This window comes from Carassius gibelio, chromosome B17 (assembly GCF_023724105.1).
Source record: "Carassius gibelio isolate Cgi1373 ecotype wild population from Czech Republic chromosome B17, carGib1.2-hapl.c, whole genome shotgun sequence".
Lineage (NCBI taxonomy): Eukaryota > Metazoa > Chordata > Actinopteri > Cypriniformes > Cyprinidae > Carassius > Carassius gibelio.
This window is the reverse complement of record NC_068412.1, coordinates 6,450,034-6,469,975: the sequence shown is the minus strand read 5'-3', so window position 1 is coordinate 6,469,975 and position 19,942 is coordinate 6,450,034. Positions and strand designations below refer to the sequence as shown.

Here is a 19,942-nt window from a genome sequence, read left to right as displayed (position 1 = left end):
TCCGTCGTCTTTACAAAGACGCACCCGTGAAGCTCTTTTATAGAGAATTTGCTCTTTTAGGAAATGCTCTTCAGTGCTGAGGCGCACAGGGGAGATGGCCGCTTGTCACACTACAGGGGATAGTGCAGCCTGAAGTGTGCAACCCACTCGATACTGGAACGACCGCCGCTGTAGCGCCGTCCCGCCAACACAGGAAGCTTCCCAGAGCGTGCTGAACTCGCAGTTCACCATAGACACAGTTCAAGGTAAGCAGAACGATACTGTCGCTCGGCTTCGAAGCGAAAAGCTGGTATGCATTGCACCTGCTGCCTTCTTATACTCACGCAGTGATCAGCGGCAGCTGGATGCAATAATTGCATGCCAATGTGCATTGGCTCGTTTAGTTTACACTCAAAGTAGATTGGTCTATCGAAGCGATATCCCATATTCGTCGGTCATCCAACGTGACGTTGAGAGTGACCGACTGAAAGGGAACTAAAGAATCGGGCGATGGATTTAGGTAAGTGGGTGCATAGGGGCCCCAGGGAAACATATATGGCAACCTCCTGTGTTTGTGCTCTGAAGAGCATCAAAGGTTTCTAATTACATTGTCTTGCAGCATTGAACTGTTGCCAATCAAAGACATAAATGTTTATTCATTTACATTATGGAGATCTGTTGTATCATCATTTCTGATCTTAGACAATGCACATTTCAGTCAAGAATTTTAGTCATGTCATGCAATTTTTTGTCTGTGTAATATGGTCATTGAACGATTCAGTGAACAAATCTTTTTAGTGAATGGATTCAAAACACTTGCGTTTAGTGATATATATCAAACTTCCCACCACATGTTATTACATGTGAAATGAAGTTGCAACTATATCATGTGTAATGCTAGATCAGGTGTGTTGAAATTAAATTTTAATGCTTAAAAAAGTGTGTATAACAAATAAGGAGAAAATAATGAAATCACAAACTTAGTATAGCATGTGCTCTTTTCAATCCTATTTTTACCTGATGTACTTTCCAGTACTTTCAACGTAATTTCTACCATTTCAATTGTGTTGCCAGTAAAACATTATGCACTACTATGGTTTATCCAGCATTAATGACTTGTTGCTTAATTGCACACATGAATAGCTGCCATGTTTCTTGAATGAGTCATAATTTAATGACAAAAAAACAAAAACAAAGTGTGTATAACAAATAAGGAGAACATAATGAAATCACAAACTTAGTATAACATGTGCTCTTTTCAATCCTATTTTTACCTGATGTACTTTCCAGTACTTTCAACATACTTTTTCTACCATTTCAATTGTGTGTTGCCAGTAAAACATTATGCTCTACTATGGTTTATCCAGCATTAATGACTTGTTGCTTAATTGCACACATGAAATGCTGCCATGTTTCTTGAATAAGTCATAATTTAATGTTGTCAAAAACTTGATCTTAACTGAGCATGTCCTTTCTGTCTATCAGTTTCTGAAAAGGACACACCTTTACATTTTCAAACTAAAACAAAAAACTTGTCACTTGTTTGTCTTGTGAGTCTTATTTACTGTTGTCTGTCCAGTTAGAGCTCCTAGACATGCCGAAGAGCAAGGCGAAATCTAAGCATTGTTATGGCGATTGTGTGTTCCTCCCTGCCCGCGATATATAACGGGTGGTGATACACACAGCTTATGCGTGGTTTGCCTGGGAACGAAGCACGCTTAGTCGGCTCTCGAGGGGACCGACTGTCCGCACTGTGAGCGAATGTCGGTGTGGCTGCTTCGTTCCTGTAGGGCCCTCTTCGAGGAGGGGGCCTTCGCCAGTGTTCCACGCGGTGCTGGTCCCACTTCTGCCAAGGCAGAACGGCGGCTGCGCTCGTGGGGTTCGCAAGTGGATTTGGTGGAGGGAATGGAGACGGGCCAGTCCCTATCTCCTTCCACTTCCACCAGATCTGGCGCCCAATCTCTGGAGTCAGAAGCACGCTCTGCGGGTCCTTCCACCCAGGGAGGGGGATTGACAATCCGCCTCTCTTCCTCTGAGGAGGTCGATGTGAAGTCGGTCGACAGGGATTCGCCATCCCATTCGCCGCAATATGAGGAGCTCTTAGAGGTGGTTACTCGTGCGGTGGCCAAATTAAGCATTGAATGGTTCCCCGAAAAAACGACCGAACCGCAGTGAAGCAAGCTTGATAAACGCTTCCTGTGCGTGAGTCAGCCACCTCCCAGCCGGGGCCTGCCATTCTTTCCCGACCTGCATGATGAGATCACCAGGTCGTGGAAACGCCCATTCTCAGCCCGCCTCTACTTCCCTTCGTCTGACTACTATGGCAATGTAGTGGGGATGGGAGAGCACGGCTATAGAGCGATCCCCGGCGCGGCATCGCCTCTTAAGGCCCCAGCATTGCCCTCAAAGCCACTCAGAACAACATTGGCTTTGGTGGGCAAAGAGTATGCATCTGCAGGTCATGCTGGTGTGTGTCTGCACACCATGGCAGTGTTACAGGCGTACCGAGCCGACCAGCTTAAAGAGCTAGATGAGGGAGAGGAGATCAAGTCCCATGATATATCAGAATTACGAAGGACCGCTGATCTCTCCCTCCGCACTACCAAGGAGACCGCCCGAGCGATTGGGTGGTCCATGGCAGCTATGGTGGCCGCGGAGAGGCTCTTATGGTTGACCCTTTCCGATATGAAAGAGCGGGACAGGCTCTGCCTCATGGACGACCCGATTCAGCCGACTGGCCTGTTCGGCCACGCAGTCAATTCTGTCATCGACAGGTTTCAGGAGGCCGGCAAACAAGCAGCGGCGTTCAATAAGTTCCTCCCTCATCGCTCTCTCTGGGCATCTGGGCGAGAGATGCCCCAGCTGCACCCTAGCTCCTCGTATTTCGAGGCCCAGAAATAGAGCGTCGCCTCTCATGCTCCTCCACGTCGGGGACTAGAGTCCCAGCGAAGCTCTTGACCGAGGTCTTCTAGGCCCAAACAAGATCTTAGGGCAGTTATAGAATCTAAGAAGTCCTCAGCCAAGAAACCCTGACGCCAAAAGCCCAGGGTTTCAGAGGGCAGCCTCTGCTGGGGTAGAACGGTACACACCACAGTACACAGTGCCCGTCTCGCCTCAGCACCCTCTGGGGGCCGGTCTGCCAACCCTCTTACACCAGAAGTCAGTCTCAAGAGTAGATTATTTAGCAGCGTGGAAACTACAGCCAAATGTATCTCGATGGGTCCTGCAGACAGTAGAAAAAGGCTACCGTATTCAATTCAGCCCAGTGCCGACAAAAATTCAACGGGGTCATCCCGATGATAATCGGCACCAGGCAGGGTCTGGTTATGGAACAGGAAGTGAAAACCCTATTAGAGAAGGTGGCCATCTAGGTGGTCCCTCCTCAAGACAAGGAGTCCGGATTTTACAGCCGGTATTTCGTAGTTCCAAAGAAGGATGGGGGGTTGCGTCTGATTATAGACTTGAGGGTCTTAAATCGTTCAGTTATGAGATTAAAGTTCAGAATGCTCACAATCAAGCATGTTGTAGCTCAGATCAGGTCCGAGGACTGGTTTGTCACAATAGATCTCAAAGAAGAATACTTCCACATATCCATCCTTCCACAAGTTTCTGAGGTTCGCTTTCGGGGGCGAAGCCTACCAATATCGAGTACTTCCCTTCGGCCTTGCACTCTCACCCTGCACGTTCACAAAATGTGTAGACGCTGCTCTGGTTCCCCTGCACATGCAGGGCATCCACATTCTCAACTACATCAACAATTGGTTGATTTTAGCTCAGTCAGAGCAGGTTGCGGCTCGGCATCGAAATGTCATTCCCGCAAATATGGGGGAGCTGGGTTTGAGACTGAACGCCAAGAAAAGTGTACTTTCCCCGGTTCAGAGAACCACCTATCTGGGCGTAGTATGGGATTCGACCGCGATGCAAGCCCTGCTCGTATCGAGTCAATCCTCATCGCAGTCAAGAGAGTCAGAGAAGGCCAGTCACTTACTGTCAAACATTTTAAGAGATGGTTGGGTCTGATGGCAGCTGTGTCCATTGTGATACCTCTTGGCCTGCTGTACATGAGACCCCTACAGTGGTGGCTCAAGACCAAGGGATTTTCCCCGATGGGCAATCTACTTCGCACTATCAAGGTCACGTGGCGCTGCCTCCATGCCTTAGACATGTGGAAGACACCTTGGTTCTTGAATTAGGGCCTGGTGCTGGGAGCTTCTTGTTGCCGTGTAATACTAGCGACGGACGCATCTCTCACCGGCTGGGGTGCAGTCATGAGTGGCCACCCTGCCCGTGGTCTGTGGAGCGGTCACCATCTAACATGGCATATCAATTGTCTAGAAATGCTAGTAGTTTATTGTGCACTGAAGCACTTCCTCCCAGACCTAAGGGGTCACCATGTGTTGGTGCACACCGACAACACAACAGTGGTCTCTTACATCAACCACCAGGGAGGTTTTCGTTCGCGCCCTTTGTACAAGCTGGCGCACCAGATCCTGGTGTGGTCCCAGAGCAAACTCCTCTCATTAAGAGCAGTATATATTCCTGGGAAACTAAATATGGGAGCAGACATACTGTTGAGGCAGGGGGCGAGGACCAGGGAATGGATACTTCACCCAGATTTGGTGAAGCAGATATGGAGAGTATTTGGCAGGGCTCAAGTAGACCTATTTGCGACTCAAGAGACATCACAATGTCGCCTTTGGTTCTCTCTAGTTCATCCAGAGGAAACTGTACGCCCTGAGGTGGAAACTCTTCACCTCAGGGTGCAGAGACTGCCAGCTAGACCCAGCAAACTGCCCAGTTGGTACAGTTCTGGAGTTTTTACAGGCTAGGCTGTCTGCAGGGTTGACCCACTCCACGCTGAAGGTTTACGTGGTGGCCATTGCGGCCTACCACGCCCTTTTTGATGGCCAGTCTCTGGGAAGACACCCCCTAGTTACACGTTTCCTCCATGGTGCACTGAGGCTGAGACCGCCAGTATGGTCGCGTATTCCCCCGTGGGACTTGATTGTGGTGTTAGAGGCAATGTGCAAACCCCCGTTTGAACCCATTCAAGATATTTCAGACAGACATCTTACACTTAAAACCTCCTTTCTGTTGGCTATCACCTCTCTGCAGAGAGTAGGAGATATTCAGGCCCTCTGTGTGGCCCCCACTTATCTTGAGTTAGCACCTGGCATGACCAAAGCGTTCATATACCCTCGAGCGGGATATGTTCCCATGTTCCCTCTGTTACACCATGACTTGTAGTGCTGTAGGCCTTCTGTCCTCCTCCCTTCCGGGAGCCCGACCAAGCGAAGCTAAATTGTATGTGTCCAGTGGGGGTTCTCCTGCTTCTAAGCAGACTATTAGTCATTGGATAGTCGAGGCTATCAACACCACCTATAAGTCCTCTGGTCGTCCCCCGCTGTCGGGAGCCATGGCTCACTTTACTCGGGGTATGGCGGCCTCCAAGGCCTTCCTAGCAGGTGTATCCATGCTGGACATCTTCACAGGTTACAGTTGTAGATGTTGATGCAGAAACACATCTTCAGGTGTATCCATCCCCAAGAATGATTGAGAGTGAATGACCTGAAGGACCCATACGTCCATGTGTCAATCCTTCTGCACAACTGACCATTTTTGTGGTTCACATTTGAAGGATGTGCATACCAGCACAAGGGCTGTCCTTGTCTCCCCGTGTCTTCACGAAAGTCATCGAGGGGGATCTTGATTCCCTCAGACACCAGGGTTTTCCCATGAAGGGGGCTCTTGTTCCCCCTCAGACAGCAAGGTGTTCTCATCCTCAACCTTAAAGATTGGCTTATACTAGTACAGTCTTGCGATCAGTTGTGCAAGCACAGAGACCTGGAGCTCTGGCCCATCAGCCAGTTGGGTCTTCAGATCAACTGGGAAAAGAGTAAACTCTTCCCATTGCAGAGGATCTTGTTTTTCAGTATGGAGTTGGATATGTTGAGGGTCGCCCAGCCCACAGCCAAACAAATAGGAGCCAATGCCCAGGAGGATGCAACACTTCAAGTACAGTGAGAATGCAACCTGAACAGGGAGGGCACATTCTGTCCCTAATATGTCAGGGTGATTGCGTCCATTATCCGGTGGACTTTTTTAGCTTAGAGATGGCCTTCTCCTTCTGCCGGCCTCCGTACCAGACTAAGAGATGGTCTGAGGTCCTAAAGCTTTGTGTCTGATCTACATACCATATCAAGGCAAGGACAAAGCAAAGCTAGTGCTGGGTCTGCCTCATTTTGGGGCAGCACTTGCAGGCTCACTACAAGATCCCTGAAAGGAATAGTGGGGACCCTGGGTACATAGCTGGACTGGGGTCTCAGGATTACCTGTGAGTCAGCAGGCCCAAACTTTATGCCCAAAAATGAATGCCGGTCCCCTGCCCTCTTGATGGATTTTTCATTGAAAGAAACTTTAGGTCAACTGATTGCAAAGGCTTAAATAGGTCCTACTGTAGTGCTTTGAGCACAAGAAAAAGGTCCCTTTGGGAGCCAGGGAGGAATTAACTTCATTGCTTCCCTAATGAACCTGATGACCAGGTCATGCTTCCCTACCAACTTCCCTTGAATGGTATCATGGTTAGCAGTAATTGCAGCGAAATAGACTTTAACCCTTTAGGCGCCAATTGTTTTTTCCTAAAACGTTCGATTTTGACATCTTAATTTCAAAAGACTATATCTTAAAAGTGATAAAAAATAGAGACTTTATATCAATTATAAAAAATATTAAGGATGACCCAATGTTTATGTAGGGATTAAATGTCCCCATCTAATTTGCATATTACGATGTCATATGGTGGTGGCCATCTTGAATTATAGAATTTTCATGAAAAGTCACATGTTTAAATGATAAAATTCAGCACTTCTTTCCCCCCAAAATGTCCCTCACCTTCTGTGTGCTATAATACAAAATACTGATTACTCAGTTAAATAGTAAGTAGTAAACAAACTGTGTAAATCATACTAATAAATGGTAGAAACAAACCAAATGCATGTAGCGCCCCCAAAATGTCCCTCACCTTCTGTGTGCTATAATACAAAATACTGATTACTCAGTTAAATAGTAAGTAGTAAACAAACTGTGTAAATCATACTAATAAATGGTAGAAACAAACCAAATGCATGTAGCGGTTGGCCTTTTGCTGTAGAGTTTCAATTTACTACATACAGCAGGCACTCTGATTCCATCCCTTACGAAAGGAAAATATATTTACCAATATATTTCTTAAAATATATTGTAATATATTGTAATATATTATTTTCCCTTTTTAATTTTCTAATATTTTATATATTTGAATACATTTAATAATATATTGATGATACATATATTATATAATATATTGCAAAATATACAAATGATTGCCGCTTTCAATATATTGCAATATATTGGAAAAAATAAATATGTATACGAATATATGCCTAATATATTACATGATATTTTCCAATATAATGCAATATATTTTTGTTTCATAAGGGATGTATGGGGCACATGAACACTCGATGAACACTCTGACCCCGGCAAACATTGTTCACACCACTGATATTGGGCAAAGGACCATCTACATTGGGCAAAGGAAAGGATTCACCGTTTGGTGTAGGGCTGTACTTTCACTTGCATTCTCACCGTCATCTTCTGAATGAAGATATTTCCCTTCAGAATCAGGGTCCGTGAATAGAAGTCCCAACACTTCATTGAAGGTTTATTGAAGCTTTATTGATGCCATTAGTTATAAGTCATAAGTCATTAGTCATAATAATAATAATAATAATAATAATAATAATTTAATGCCAATACTCTCTGACGTGGACAATATTGCTCTGATAACATGGCTCACTCTCACACTAGCTCCGCTTTTGTTCGCACTGATTCAGTGAGCTCTAGCTCGAAGATTTTGTACAGAAGCATGACGTTTTTTTGAGTCATAGATGAACTATTACATGTCTGCTATCTGGTGCAGGGGAGGTCGCATGAATTTTGACACCCTATTTGACAAAATCTGCCATTTTATTCAGTGCTTCATCTTGTCGAGTAAACTCGACCGTGGCGCCAAGAGGGTTAAGTGGGATGGAGATAGCCTTCATTCCAAATCTTGAACAACCCTGATCAGGCATCTCTGGAAAGTTTCTAGAGGTCTGGACGCTGGTGCCACAGAGTTCCTTGCTCTGAGTGAGTAGAACCCTCTTCAGAGTAATCTGCCAGGGAAGAGTTGTTATGAGTCGTATTAGTTCCAGGAACCAGGTCCGAGTGGGACAGTAAGGAGCCACAAACAGGACCTGCTCCTCATCCACCCTGATGTTTCACAGCATCTGCACAAGAAGACTCACTGGGGGAAACACAGCCAGCTGTGTGCCAGTGCATCCATGCCAAGTGTTCCCTCAGTCAGGGAGTAAAACAAATGGTAGTGAGAGGTCTCTGGAGAGGAAAACAGCTCTACATGAGCGGCTCCAAAAACCTCAAAATCAGCTGGAATGTCTGGGGATGGAGTCTCCAATCTCCAGAGAGCACAGCTCATGACATCTCATCAGCTGCATGGTTGTGCAGGCTCAGAATGTGAATGGCACAAAGCAACTTTAGATGCTTCTGACTCCAGAAGAGGAAGTGGTAGACAAGTTGTATGTGGCCCCCCAGCTGGTTGTGGGTGTATTCATGTAAACCACAGAGTGTGTGTCTTGGACTTAGTTAGTGCCGTATGCTACACCCACCTCGGGACACAGGGTGACAGGGACAGTCCAGAGGCCAAGACCTTGTACTGATATGCTTGTCCTTTGAATGTGAACCACACCAATGGTTTGTGTCACAGAAAGATTGACACACATGAAAGTATACATCCTTCAGGGCGGTGGCTGCAAACCAATCTCAGGGACAGATGCACCCAAAGATGTGTTTCTGCGTCAACATCTTGAACGGTAACAGGTGAACGGCCCGGTTCAAGACATGCAGGTCCAAGATCGGTCTTAACCCACCACCTTTCTTGGGTTCAATAAAGTAGGAGCTGTAAAACCCCATCAGCTGGAGGGATGAGCTCTATTGCATCCTTTGCCAGTAGGAGTGTGATATCTGTATGCAAGACAGGAGCATCAGCTGCCTTCAATGATGTGAAGCAGATGCTTCTGAATTTGGGGGAATGCCAGGCAAACTGAATCGCATAGCAGAGTCTGATGATACGCAGGTGCCAGCTAGACATTTGAGTAGCCAGGCACCCAGACACTGTACAAGCTGAACCAGCGGGACCACCGACATACCCGAGGAGGGGCAGCAATGTATAACACAGGGACCTAGTTCGTGGGAGGACTGAAGAGGTGTCTGAGTGTGCGGTGCAAAGCTTACCTGGTTCCATGGTTTGGCAAAGGGAGCGTGAGTAGGGCCTTTGATGATGCTCTCAAACTGCCCGCTGCTGCCAGCTGGCAAGAGAGGAGGATGATTATGGTACATTGTTGGTCCGTTCATGACTGTCCATGCTCTCTTGGCACCCAGAGACAGAGAAAACTGCTCTCCTGTCAAGATTTTTAGAAACCATATTATCCACCCTGCCTTACTCCGGGGTAGGGAGAGGTGCATTCACCATCCCCCAAAGAGCAGTTCCCTCTCTCTCCAGGTCGCCCGTCCCTGGGCCTCTTGCTCTTCTGCTCACTGCCAGGTTTGACGGGGGACAGTACAGGAAGGGCGGCCTGCCTATGCCCAGCACCCTGGCGCGCTTGTTCGAGGCTGTTCTCAGACTGCCCGTGCTACTACCTGAAGTAGTCCTTGCCTGACTGCCGCCATGACAAGAACTAGATTGAGGCAGAGGCAACGGAGCTCCACCCCATTTGATCCAACAGAACTTGTCCCGCAACTCCAAGAAGATCTTCCTGCAATGGGAACATGACTCATCCATGAACGCCACCTCAACATACTTAATGCATAGACATGTGAGGCAGTAATCATGACCATCACCCCATCACCCAATCACCAATGCCTTTTTATGCTCACACTGTGATCAGCGGTAGCTGGATGCAATTATTGGATGCATCCAAGAAAAAAATAGGGCTTTGCCCTCAGGGAAATCAAGAATGTTAATTGTCCTGTTGAATAAAATACATATCGTAAAACTGACAGTGACATGCTGGGTTTATTTCAGAGCCCTGTTTACTGATGATGGACAAAATGGATAAAAGTTGTTTAGAGTTGCGGTGGAACGCAAAGGAAAATCCCCGGTTGGGGATTGTGCTCTCTCTCTGCGTGGCCATAACTAATCCTCTAACCCGTAATCCTGACTGTGCTCTCTCTTTCTGTGTGCCTTCTGCCAAGCCCCGGACCTGCAACTCCTGATCGTGCTCTGTCCTCTGCATGCCCCCTGTCCTCCCCAGGTCCCGCACTCCTAACCTCTCCTGTCAAGTTTGAGATTGAGGCTGTGTGCTGTGAGCAGTTCACCCTGTTCAAGGTGAATATGATTAAGGTATTTGACCGATCTGTTTACAGATGAGAGGCTTTCTGTCTGCTAAACTTCTGGAGATGCTCTGTCGCGGACTATGCCATAGAGTTTTGTCTATGCTGGCGGCCACATGTGAGTGGAATGAGCTGTCCTTGGTGGCATGCTTCTTGGAGTGGCTGAAAATATATCTTAAGTAGGGCTGCACGATTAATCGCATCAGTAAAGCTGGTTCTGTGATTAATAGCAAATGTCGATCACCTGCTTTCAAATGGAGCAGCATTTACTACACAGAGCTGTAGTTCACTGACAAGCTATGCAATATTCCATCATAATCATATTACGTAGTTGTCAGCAAACTATGGCTCTGTAGTAAATGCCATTCCATTTGAAAGCAGGTGATGGACATCTACTGCTAATCACAGAACTGGCTTAACTGACAAGACATGCATGGCTATCACATGCAATTAATCGTAAAGCCCAATCTTAAGGATGAGATCAATGCTTGTGAGCCCCCTGGATTAGTTGGTGGAGTTAGCAATTCGACTTGACAAGTGTTTTGAACTGTGCCACCAAGCTCGGGCATGGTCCCTGATGGCCCACAGCTGCTGTCTAAACTGAGGAACTTTAGCCCATGCAACTGGGTGGGATTCAAATCTCTGCTGCTGAATGACAGCACATCATCTTCAATAGACTATTTATACTGCGGTGCCTCTGGACATTTTGTCACTGCTTTTCCACAAAAAGCTCAGGCTCGCCAGTAGATCAGGGGTTACTTGTGAGTTATTCTGCCCTCTCCTCATCTCCTAAGACTCACGGCTGTTCTCTGCTGGACTGGCGTTTTTTCTGCTTCTGTGTTTCAGGAGAACCCTGGTGATATGTCAGAAGAGCCGCAGGAGTATCAGGATCTGTGAGCTGTGTTTAGTTATTCCCTTGCTGCTTATCACTCTCCTCATCGACATCATGACTGTGGCATGAATCTTCTATCTGACACTACCCCACCTCACGGGAGATTGTATTCCTTGTCCATACTGGAGTACAAAGCCCTCAGGAAATATTAGAGAAATTCCAATCAGGCTTGTTTATTCACCTGCAGTTTTGCAGTATCTAGTTCATGACATCTTGAGAGATATGTTCAATATTTAAATTTTTTGTATCTGGCCGACATCTTCATTTTCTTTCCATCTATCCAGGTAGTTTGAACTAACCTCTACTCTTGGGTACATACATATTATACATTTAACGTAGGGTGTGACTGTATTAAAAAAGTTCAGTGAGATTTGCTATTGTATTTGAAAACTGAGACATGAAGTTGGACACTTTCTGCTTCCCGTAGTGACAGTATTGTGTTTGTGTCTTTTATAAACATCAGCACTGTTTCAAATCGGACAACATTTCTAGCATTCCTAAACACATCTTTTGATTTACTGTATGTCACATGACCATAGTCACAAAAAAGGCAATCGGTTTTGTTGTTGTTGTGTTATGACTGTATTTCCCACACTTTAACTATAACATGGGCCATACCCACATTCCCCTGTAAGCTGTTTTGTGGGATTTGCCCATCAGTCAATCATTGTTTCACTGAAACTGTTTAAAAAAATACAAAAAAAAAAAAAAAACTTAAAATAAATTTAAGTAAACAAGTTTTCCCACATAAATGAAAGCATTCTGACTTGAGCCTTGTCTTGCTCCACCTTCATAAGTAGTTTCTGACACACACACACACACACACACACACACACACACACACACACACACACACACACACACACACATATATATATATATATATATATATATATATATATATATATATATATATATATTCACTCTTTACAAAGGCATAAAATTAAATAAGACTTAAAATTAAAAAAGTTTTGAAACAAATTAAATAAGTAATGAATCAATCAAATTATTTATATCTATTATCGCATCCTTTTGTACAATAAAGAAATACATTTAAACTAACCATAATGATGTTGTAAATAATCATAGAAATGTACTGTAATTTTTTTTAACAGGAAAAAGCTGTTAAATATTTCACAGTATGAATATTGTAGAATTACAGTAGATTGCTGGTGACTCTGCTGCCAGCACATTACCCTTATATATACAGACATTTACAGCTCACACACACACTTGTTGAGTGGAGCCCAAGGGTTCGTTTAGTAGCTCAGCATTTGCAGAGTGTCAAAGCAGTAGTTGGTGCTCTTACAGGCGCCTGGTGCTATGACTTCAAACCTCCAAAATAGCCCAGAAAAGAAGTGATTTAAAAGAAGGCTATTTTACGAATGCATGTATACTTTAAGCACTTTAAACATGCTTGTGTATGTCTGCAGGGATGTGGGCTGATGAAACTGGTCGGCTGATGTATGAATGTACTTTGATTCTTGATCCTTTGCCTACAGTACACCAATAACCAGTACAAAATAAAAGCAACTAAACAGTCCATAGAACCAAACCAAGTGTTTTTTAGAAACTGTGTAAATAGTTCTGTTCAGTCTGTTCACAAATTGTATCAGTTTGTGGGTCAATGGAAAGTTTTTAAATATACGCTACTATTCAAAAGCTTGGGGTCAATATGATTTTAAATGTTTTTATTCTGTGACCATTACACTGACCATTATACTGATCAAAAGTGACAATACAGACATTTACAGTGTTACAAAAGATTGAAATGCTTTTCATTTGAACTTTCTATTCATCAAGTCAATCAATGGTTACAGTACAGCACTGGGCACCCTGAGCACAACTCCACCTATGTATTCTATGAATACCTATTTTAACAGGGTGTTGCTACCATGGTTCTATTGAGACATGGAATGTCTCAGGTTACTTATGTAACCACAGTTTTCTGAGTAAGGAACGAGACATTGCATCCTCTAGCTTTCCCCAAAGTGATCCCTAGAGGACTAGGGGACTCAGGGAACCATGGTTACATAAGTAACCTGAAACATTTTTCACCTCTGGTCACAGGACTGTTCTGCAACTATCTCATAACTATTTCTCATACTTTTTTTTTCCAGTATCTTCTTCACTACATTTACAGATTTATGTTTCATTATGGTTCATTAAATCACAATCATTATCATAATTTTCCTCATGTTTTGGATAAGCAGCCATGTAGAAATGTTGAAATGTTAAGAAAGATATTATCACAGTTATAAGTTGACTGTCTATTCTGTATGTATATACATGCTTTATTCAAATGCAAATGTAATTGTAAGCAGTTTTACTTTAGCCTTATGTTTAATATCAGAACAAGTGTTATACTCACCCATGGGTGCTAATTGCTGATTCACTTCCACATGTCTCTGCCACAGAAAAGACTTGCACCCTGGGCAGCAGGCTTGAGCTGGGCCTTCTGTCTGACTGGCTGTGCCAGATGAATGGCTGGTGCTCTTGTGCAGACTTTGGCATCTCCTACCTCACCTGCCAGATCTGCCCAATCTCTTTGTTCGGAAGCTCAAGCTGCAGTCCTTCCCCCCCGTGTAACGGCTGCATATTAATTTGTTTCACAGACATCAGTTGCACAAGCATCAGTTTCACAAGCATATTATGCCTAAATATTATAACGAGCAGCATTAATGAGGAGCGCAGCTCGCGCAGTCAGCTCTCTGGAAAAATAAGGGGACTGATTGTGCTTGCATATCTGGGGACGGGATGGAGACCACTTTTACTATCTCCACCCGTGTTCCCTATATCTACAGTCTACGGAAGCCCGCGTTCTGGTTCCTTCCGCCTCTGACTTTGAACTTGCAGCTGCAGCTATTTATCTCAGAGGAGATTAATATTGTTTGTGTGACTAAGGCTTGCGTGCTGCCGAGGCAATGCATGTATTGTGGTGTATTTTGCCGGTTCTCCCAAGGATCAAACTCAGTCAGGGATTTTTCTCTCAGAAGAAAAGACTTTATTTTAAGCAAAACAAAGTCGAGAGCTTGTTGCAAGAAGTTCTGTCGAATGCTAGGTTGCATCTCATTATATACCCTATACAGGGCGGTTCCTCATGGTAAAACTTTTCCTTTAGATTACACTTTACCTAAGTCCCTAGGGAGGGGAGGTCCTTAATGTATGTCTAACCATATGTTATTCATTAGCCCTGTACATTCCTGCACGTAAGCATATTCCTTTATCCATTTCCTATAGGATTATAATGGAAAAACAACTAGCAACAAAAATGGCTAGATTCACATTGATTATTTTGGATTGATTAAAATCTTACTAATAAAAATCTTCCACATATTCTCCCCTTTGAGACTTAATAAGTCTCACATTTGATTATTCTTATCCAGAGTGCTACTCCATAATCCAGTCATATTAGTTACACTACCTAGTGACTAAATAAGTCACATTGTATTATCCCCAGTGACTAGATTATGAAATTCCACTCTGAGGGACTACTGGACCAAACATCTCTCTCCTAATTTGACAAGGAGTGAGTAAAAGATCCAGTCTCCCTAACCCCTCTTTAATAGTAGACATTGTTAAAAGCATGAATGTGCAATTGGTTCAGCATTTGCCTGGTTATCACAGTTTTGTATAAAAGGCGTAAAAATACATACACATACAAATACAAATCACATCACACATTGAATATCACAAGATTATAAGAGTTGATCTTCAGCTTAGATACCTTATGTATCAATTTCCCATTATTTTGATATCTTTGAATTTAATTTGCTTAACTGTGGCTTTGACTAGTGACCTCAATATAGGAAGTATACAGTAAAAGAGTAAATCTCCTGTCATTAATGCCATTCCTAAAAACTTTCCCTATTTAATTATAAACTATGCTCCACATGTTCCTAATTGTAAATCAAACCAGTCTTACATTTTATTATCTTTTCCAACATTTTCTTTATCACCATTCTTAGCCTTTTCAATTTGATCAGTTCTTCATTAAATGCTCCCTTCTATAAATACAGCATTTTCCCCAAACATACTTTTCCTTCTTCAATTCACAAATCTTGAGCTTTTCTATTTTGCTCCTTTCATTCTATTTGTTGCATCAAATTGCTCTATTTTCCCTTCAAATCTTCCTACATCCATATTTCCCTTCTCATAACCTTCAAATTCTTCATCTACCATTACTTAAAATTCTCTTTCCACCTTTTCTTTTCTATTTGTTGGCTCATATCTGCACCCAAGTATTTTGATCTCAGTAGCAGTCCCATCATTCTCTCATTCCATCTTCACCAGGGAGACTCTTTGCGAGTCGTTGCAATGGTCTTTCCCTCGTTGGCAAGGGTGGGTCGTTACTAGCACGCCCTTCATCCCTCACTTCATGCTGTGTGGAGTTGTTGAAGCTGGTTGGGGTATTTTAAGGTTAGAGATGTGAACTCAGGTGTCACTCTGTAACCGTTTTTCTGATTCATGCAAGGCTCTCGAGATCATTTCTGCACCCTCACTGGTTCTCTTTGATGGGGCGAAGCATTCCTTGGCCTTACTGGAACTGCTGTCACCTGTAAATGGAAAACTTAAGAATTTTTTGTTAGTGTTATCAAGCATGCTAATTTGTTCATCTTGCCAGTCGTCCTTCTTGGTGTGACCTGTGGAAATGTAATGTGGGTTGAGGGCTGTCTTGGCCCCTTTTTGAGTTTTCACAATTCCTGTGCTGTCTTTACTATTTTTTAATTCCTTTCATTTTTATTCTCAACAATTTGCTTATTTAGTTATCTTTTTATTTTGTAAACTGAGTTCCACTATATCACTGGATAATTTATCTAGGCCTATGTTGCTCAGTAGCATAGGCCTTTTGACCTGGAAAACACTCAACCCACTGCATTTATTTTAACAGTCAGAAAGATAATATTTCATCCTTTTGACACAATCAGCTCCATCATGATATGCTGAAAAGAATGTTAAATGTGGGGTGGACAGAGCAGGCGTGCTTTGCTCTGCCTTCCCATGTTATACGCTGCGCATGTGTGGCACTGTTTTTCTTTCTGCCACAACAAGGACCTAGATACTGACCAGGAAACTTAACCAAATACATCCATGGTCATTATTTGTCTGGGCATAAATTTGCCCTGTGGGCCCACATTCATATTTGTATACAGCTGTTTGGGCAAATTGATTGAATTGCCTCAGTGTCTCGTCAGACACTCTCTTTCATGCCATACTACACCATCATTCATACTTTTTCACACACTTTCACTCCCCCTTTTTTTTTTTTTTTTTTTTTCCTTTTTCCAAAATCTCCTAGATGAATTTGTTTAGAATATTAGGCCTAGGCATTGAGCATTTGAGAGAGCCAATTATCATTTCTCAAATGTCATGTGTTTGTCTAATTTAAAGTTTAGTCAAATACTTTTTTGTTATTGCTCATGAGCGACTCTGAGAAGAGGATTGGAGATCTCTGCATATCTTGGATCCATGGCCATCAACATTTCCATCTGGTTATCCCCAGTGATGACAGTATATGTGATTTCATGATTTTGGATCTTTGGAATAATCTTTTATTCATTATTATTTTATTCAGTTTTACCTTAGAAAATTACCTTAAAACAAAATGGAGTGACCAATATTTCTATTTTTTCAACCATATAAATTTTTCCTATTGTTCATCAGGATACCCTTTTTTATTTATTTATTTATTCTCTTCTTTCCCAAAGCGCTCAGCATTGTTGTCAAGTATTTAGTTGTGCATTTCCCCCTAGTTGGTTAATGAAACAGTCTTACTATGCCAAATCCAGCTCCATGTTTATCTGATTGGTGAGTCAAGTACTCACTTCTGTCTGTCAAAGTTATTATTTTTTCTTTAAGACATGAGGCTGGACTGGAACCTATTGAAAAGCAGATTGAGAAAGTTAGTTAAAACACAGAATTTAAGGAAGTGCTGTGAGACCAGTGAATAATCAAGATTAAAACATAGTAAATAAAATAATGAAATAAAATAATTTAAATTTGAAGCAGTCTCTGTGTGTTCATTGAATATGCAGCACCTGTGCACTGAAGGGATGGAAGTCCTTCTGGTTAGATCATCAGCCTGGGCTGTTGTACTGGGTCGTCAGTCTGTGATGGCACTCAAAGACCTGATGTTGTGGTGTACGGTCTCCGTTGTTTCTCTGATTCTTCTCAGTCTGGCTTCTGGTTGCTTTCTGCCAGAGTTTTGCATTTCATAATGTTCTTTTCACCCTCAGGAAAAGTCTCAAGTGAAAGATTCACCTTTTCCTGCTTTGATTCAGTCTTCTCCTTGCTGAAGTGTGTTCTTCTCTTTCAAGAGGGGAGGGGAACATCCATCAGCCCCTCCCTCTTCTTCTCTCTGCTGCTGTGTTTGCTGCTTTGCCATTCCTCGACAGACTCCATTTCATTGCTTTCCTTTGTCAAGGCACTGTTCCAGAAGTCATCTGAAAGTTTAACACTCGGAGACTGCATTAATCAAATGTACCTATGTAACTTCTGACCAAATTGTTTCTGAGCAGTCAGCTCTTTTTCTTATTTTCAGTTTTCAACCTCTTCTTTCAGTGGTCCCTTAATAAAAAATCTGGTTGAAAACAGCAGTTCTCTTATTCTTTGTTAGTTAAGCAAGTTCTTCATTGCAGGAAAATAGCAAGCATTTTTTCTTCTTTGCAAAATGCAGAAATCAGCTACCATTATTATCTAAATATACTGCAATAAAATAAAATAAACCTTTTTTTATAACAGCATGACATGCATATGGTAAAATAAGAACTTCAATCATCATTTTTCTTCTAAATTTGCATACATGATTCAGAATAATCTGGTATTTGTGAATTAATGTTTCCTAACCAACATAAAATAATTCCTATTATTGTAAATAAAATAATTAAATTTAATTCTCTAAGCAACTAGTTCCCTTCCTATTGTAAAATGCCTATAGCTTTTGAATCAAAATGTCTATTAACTTGGTCACCCAATCTTGCTTTCATTCCACATTGCACAAGTTATTTCTTTTATTTTTACATTTACACAAGCCCAATCTCTGAAACTCTGTAATGGATTAACTTCATACTGTCCCAGGGATAACAAGAAACAAATTTTAGATGTCTTCACGTATTAAAAAAGTTTTAAGCACGTGCATCTTTTAAATTCATCTATTAATAAAAGTTGTTCAATAATAAATGCATATCTTATTTTAATTAATTTATCATTATATCTATATTCCACCATATCTGCCCTCTCTATATTAGTCCATTTCTTGGAACATTTGTATTTATTTTTCTCTAAAACAACCTTCCTTCAGTTGACTTTATTGTTTTAGGGCTCCTGCATTCCTTTCTCAACACCAGTCTCTGTAACCTGATTACTCCCAAGTGATGGTCCAGGAGGGGAGAGCACCTCTTGCTCCCCCCATGTAATACAACTTTACTGTGGAAACGTCCTCCTTTGTTCTCACTCCCACTACACTGGGCTCAGAAAATGTTCTCCCCTTTCACACAGACATCCTAAATGCAAAAATCTTTTATAGATCTTGGTTCAAACTTTATTGATGCTATTTTCCTAAACCCATTCACACTTGCTACACTCTTTATTGAGCCAGAGTGCTTATTCTTGCATACTTTTTCCCTTTATCTAAGGGATAATCACACATTAATTGTCCTTTTATTATCAAGGCTCATAATACATTCATCCCTCTCAAGTGGATACTAGTTGCGTCCAACTCCACCCAGCCACCCTGAAGTGACGGTCCAAGAATGGAGCGCAACTTTTACCTACCCAACACGGAATTTCTTTGTTCACACATTCATTCAGTCCGGACACAGATACATTCACACAACAAAACACAGCTCTTCCTAGAGCTCGCTCTACCTAGAGCGTCCTTAAGGGCCCATCTATTCAGTCCTTCGAGAATTTCACTTATACATTCTCAAAGCGGTATCCATGGGACTTTTCCTCGCGATTCCTTAACTAATCTGCTTATCCGTTTATCACTGTCCTACCTGGCACAGCTATCCAATAAACACAGACCACAGCATGCCATGTCTTTCTGCCTACACCATATTTGTCTTAAATCGAGATTGCCTTTCAAGGCCTTCCCATTAATAACCCAAATATTTGCATGCAGTTATTTCTTCTGGAGTAAAACCCCTTTTTCAATTTAGATATCATATTATTTTTCTAAATTTGGAAGAGCAGATTTTAAGTGTCCTTACCACTCAGAGCTGACCAGTCAACAACACACACTAATTATATAAGCAAAAATGCTTACCTTATTCTATGGTGGCCACCACTGTGTGTGTGTTGCTCATCAGTCAGCTCAAAAGCAGTCGTCCACTCTGCTCCTTTCCAGGTCCTGCCGGGGTCGCCAAATCTGTGGTGTATTTTGCCGGTTCTCCCAAGGATCAAACTCAGTCAGGGATTTTTCTCTCAGAAGAAAAGACTTTATTTTAAGCAAAACAAAGTCGAGAGCTTGTTGCAAGAAGTTCTGTCGAATGCTAGGTTGCATCTCATTATATACCCTATACAGGGCGGTTCCACATGGTAAAACTTTTCCTTTAGATTACACTTTACCTAAGTCCCTAGGGAGGGGAGGTCCTTAATGTATGTCTAACCATATGTTATTCATTAGCCCTGTACATTCCTGCA

General features: G+C 42.6%; 1 long non-coding RNA gene across 1 annotated transcript; it reads right to left on the bottom strand.

Moving 5' to 3' along the window:
- Positions 1-15,874: 15,874 nt before the first annotated feature.
- LOC127975782 (uncharacterized) lies at positions 15,875-19,043 on the bottom strand. Its single transcript, XR_008157622.1, has 2 exons — positions 17,338-19,043; positions 15,875-17,178 (listed from the first exon to the last, which is right to left on the bottom strand). It is a non-coding gene; the product is annotated as an uncharacterized LOC127975782 (long non-coding RNA).
- Between the last annotated feature and the right edge of the window lie 899 nt (positions 19,044-19,942).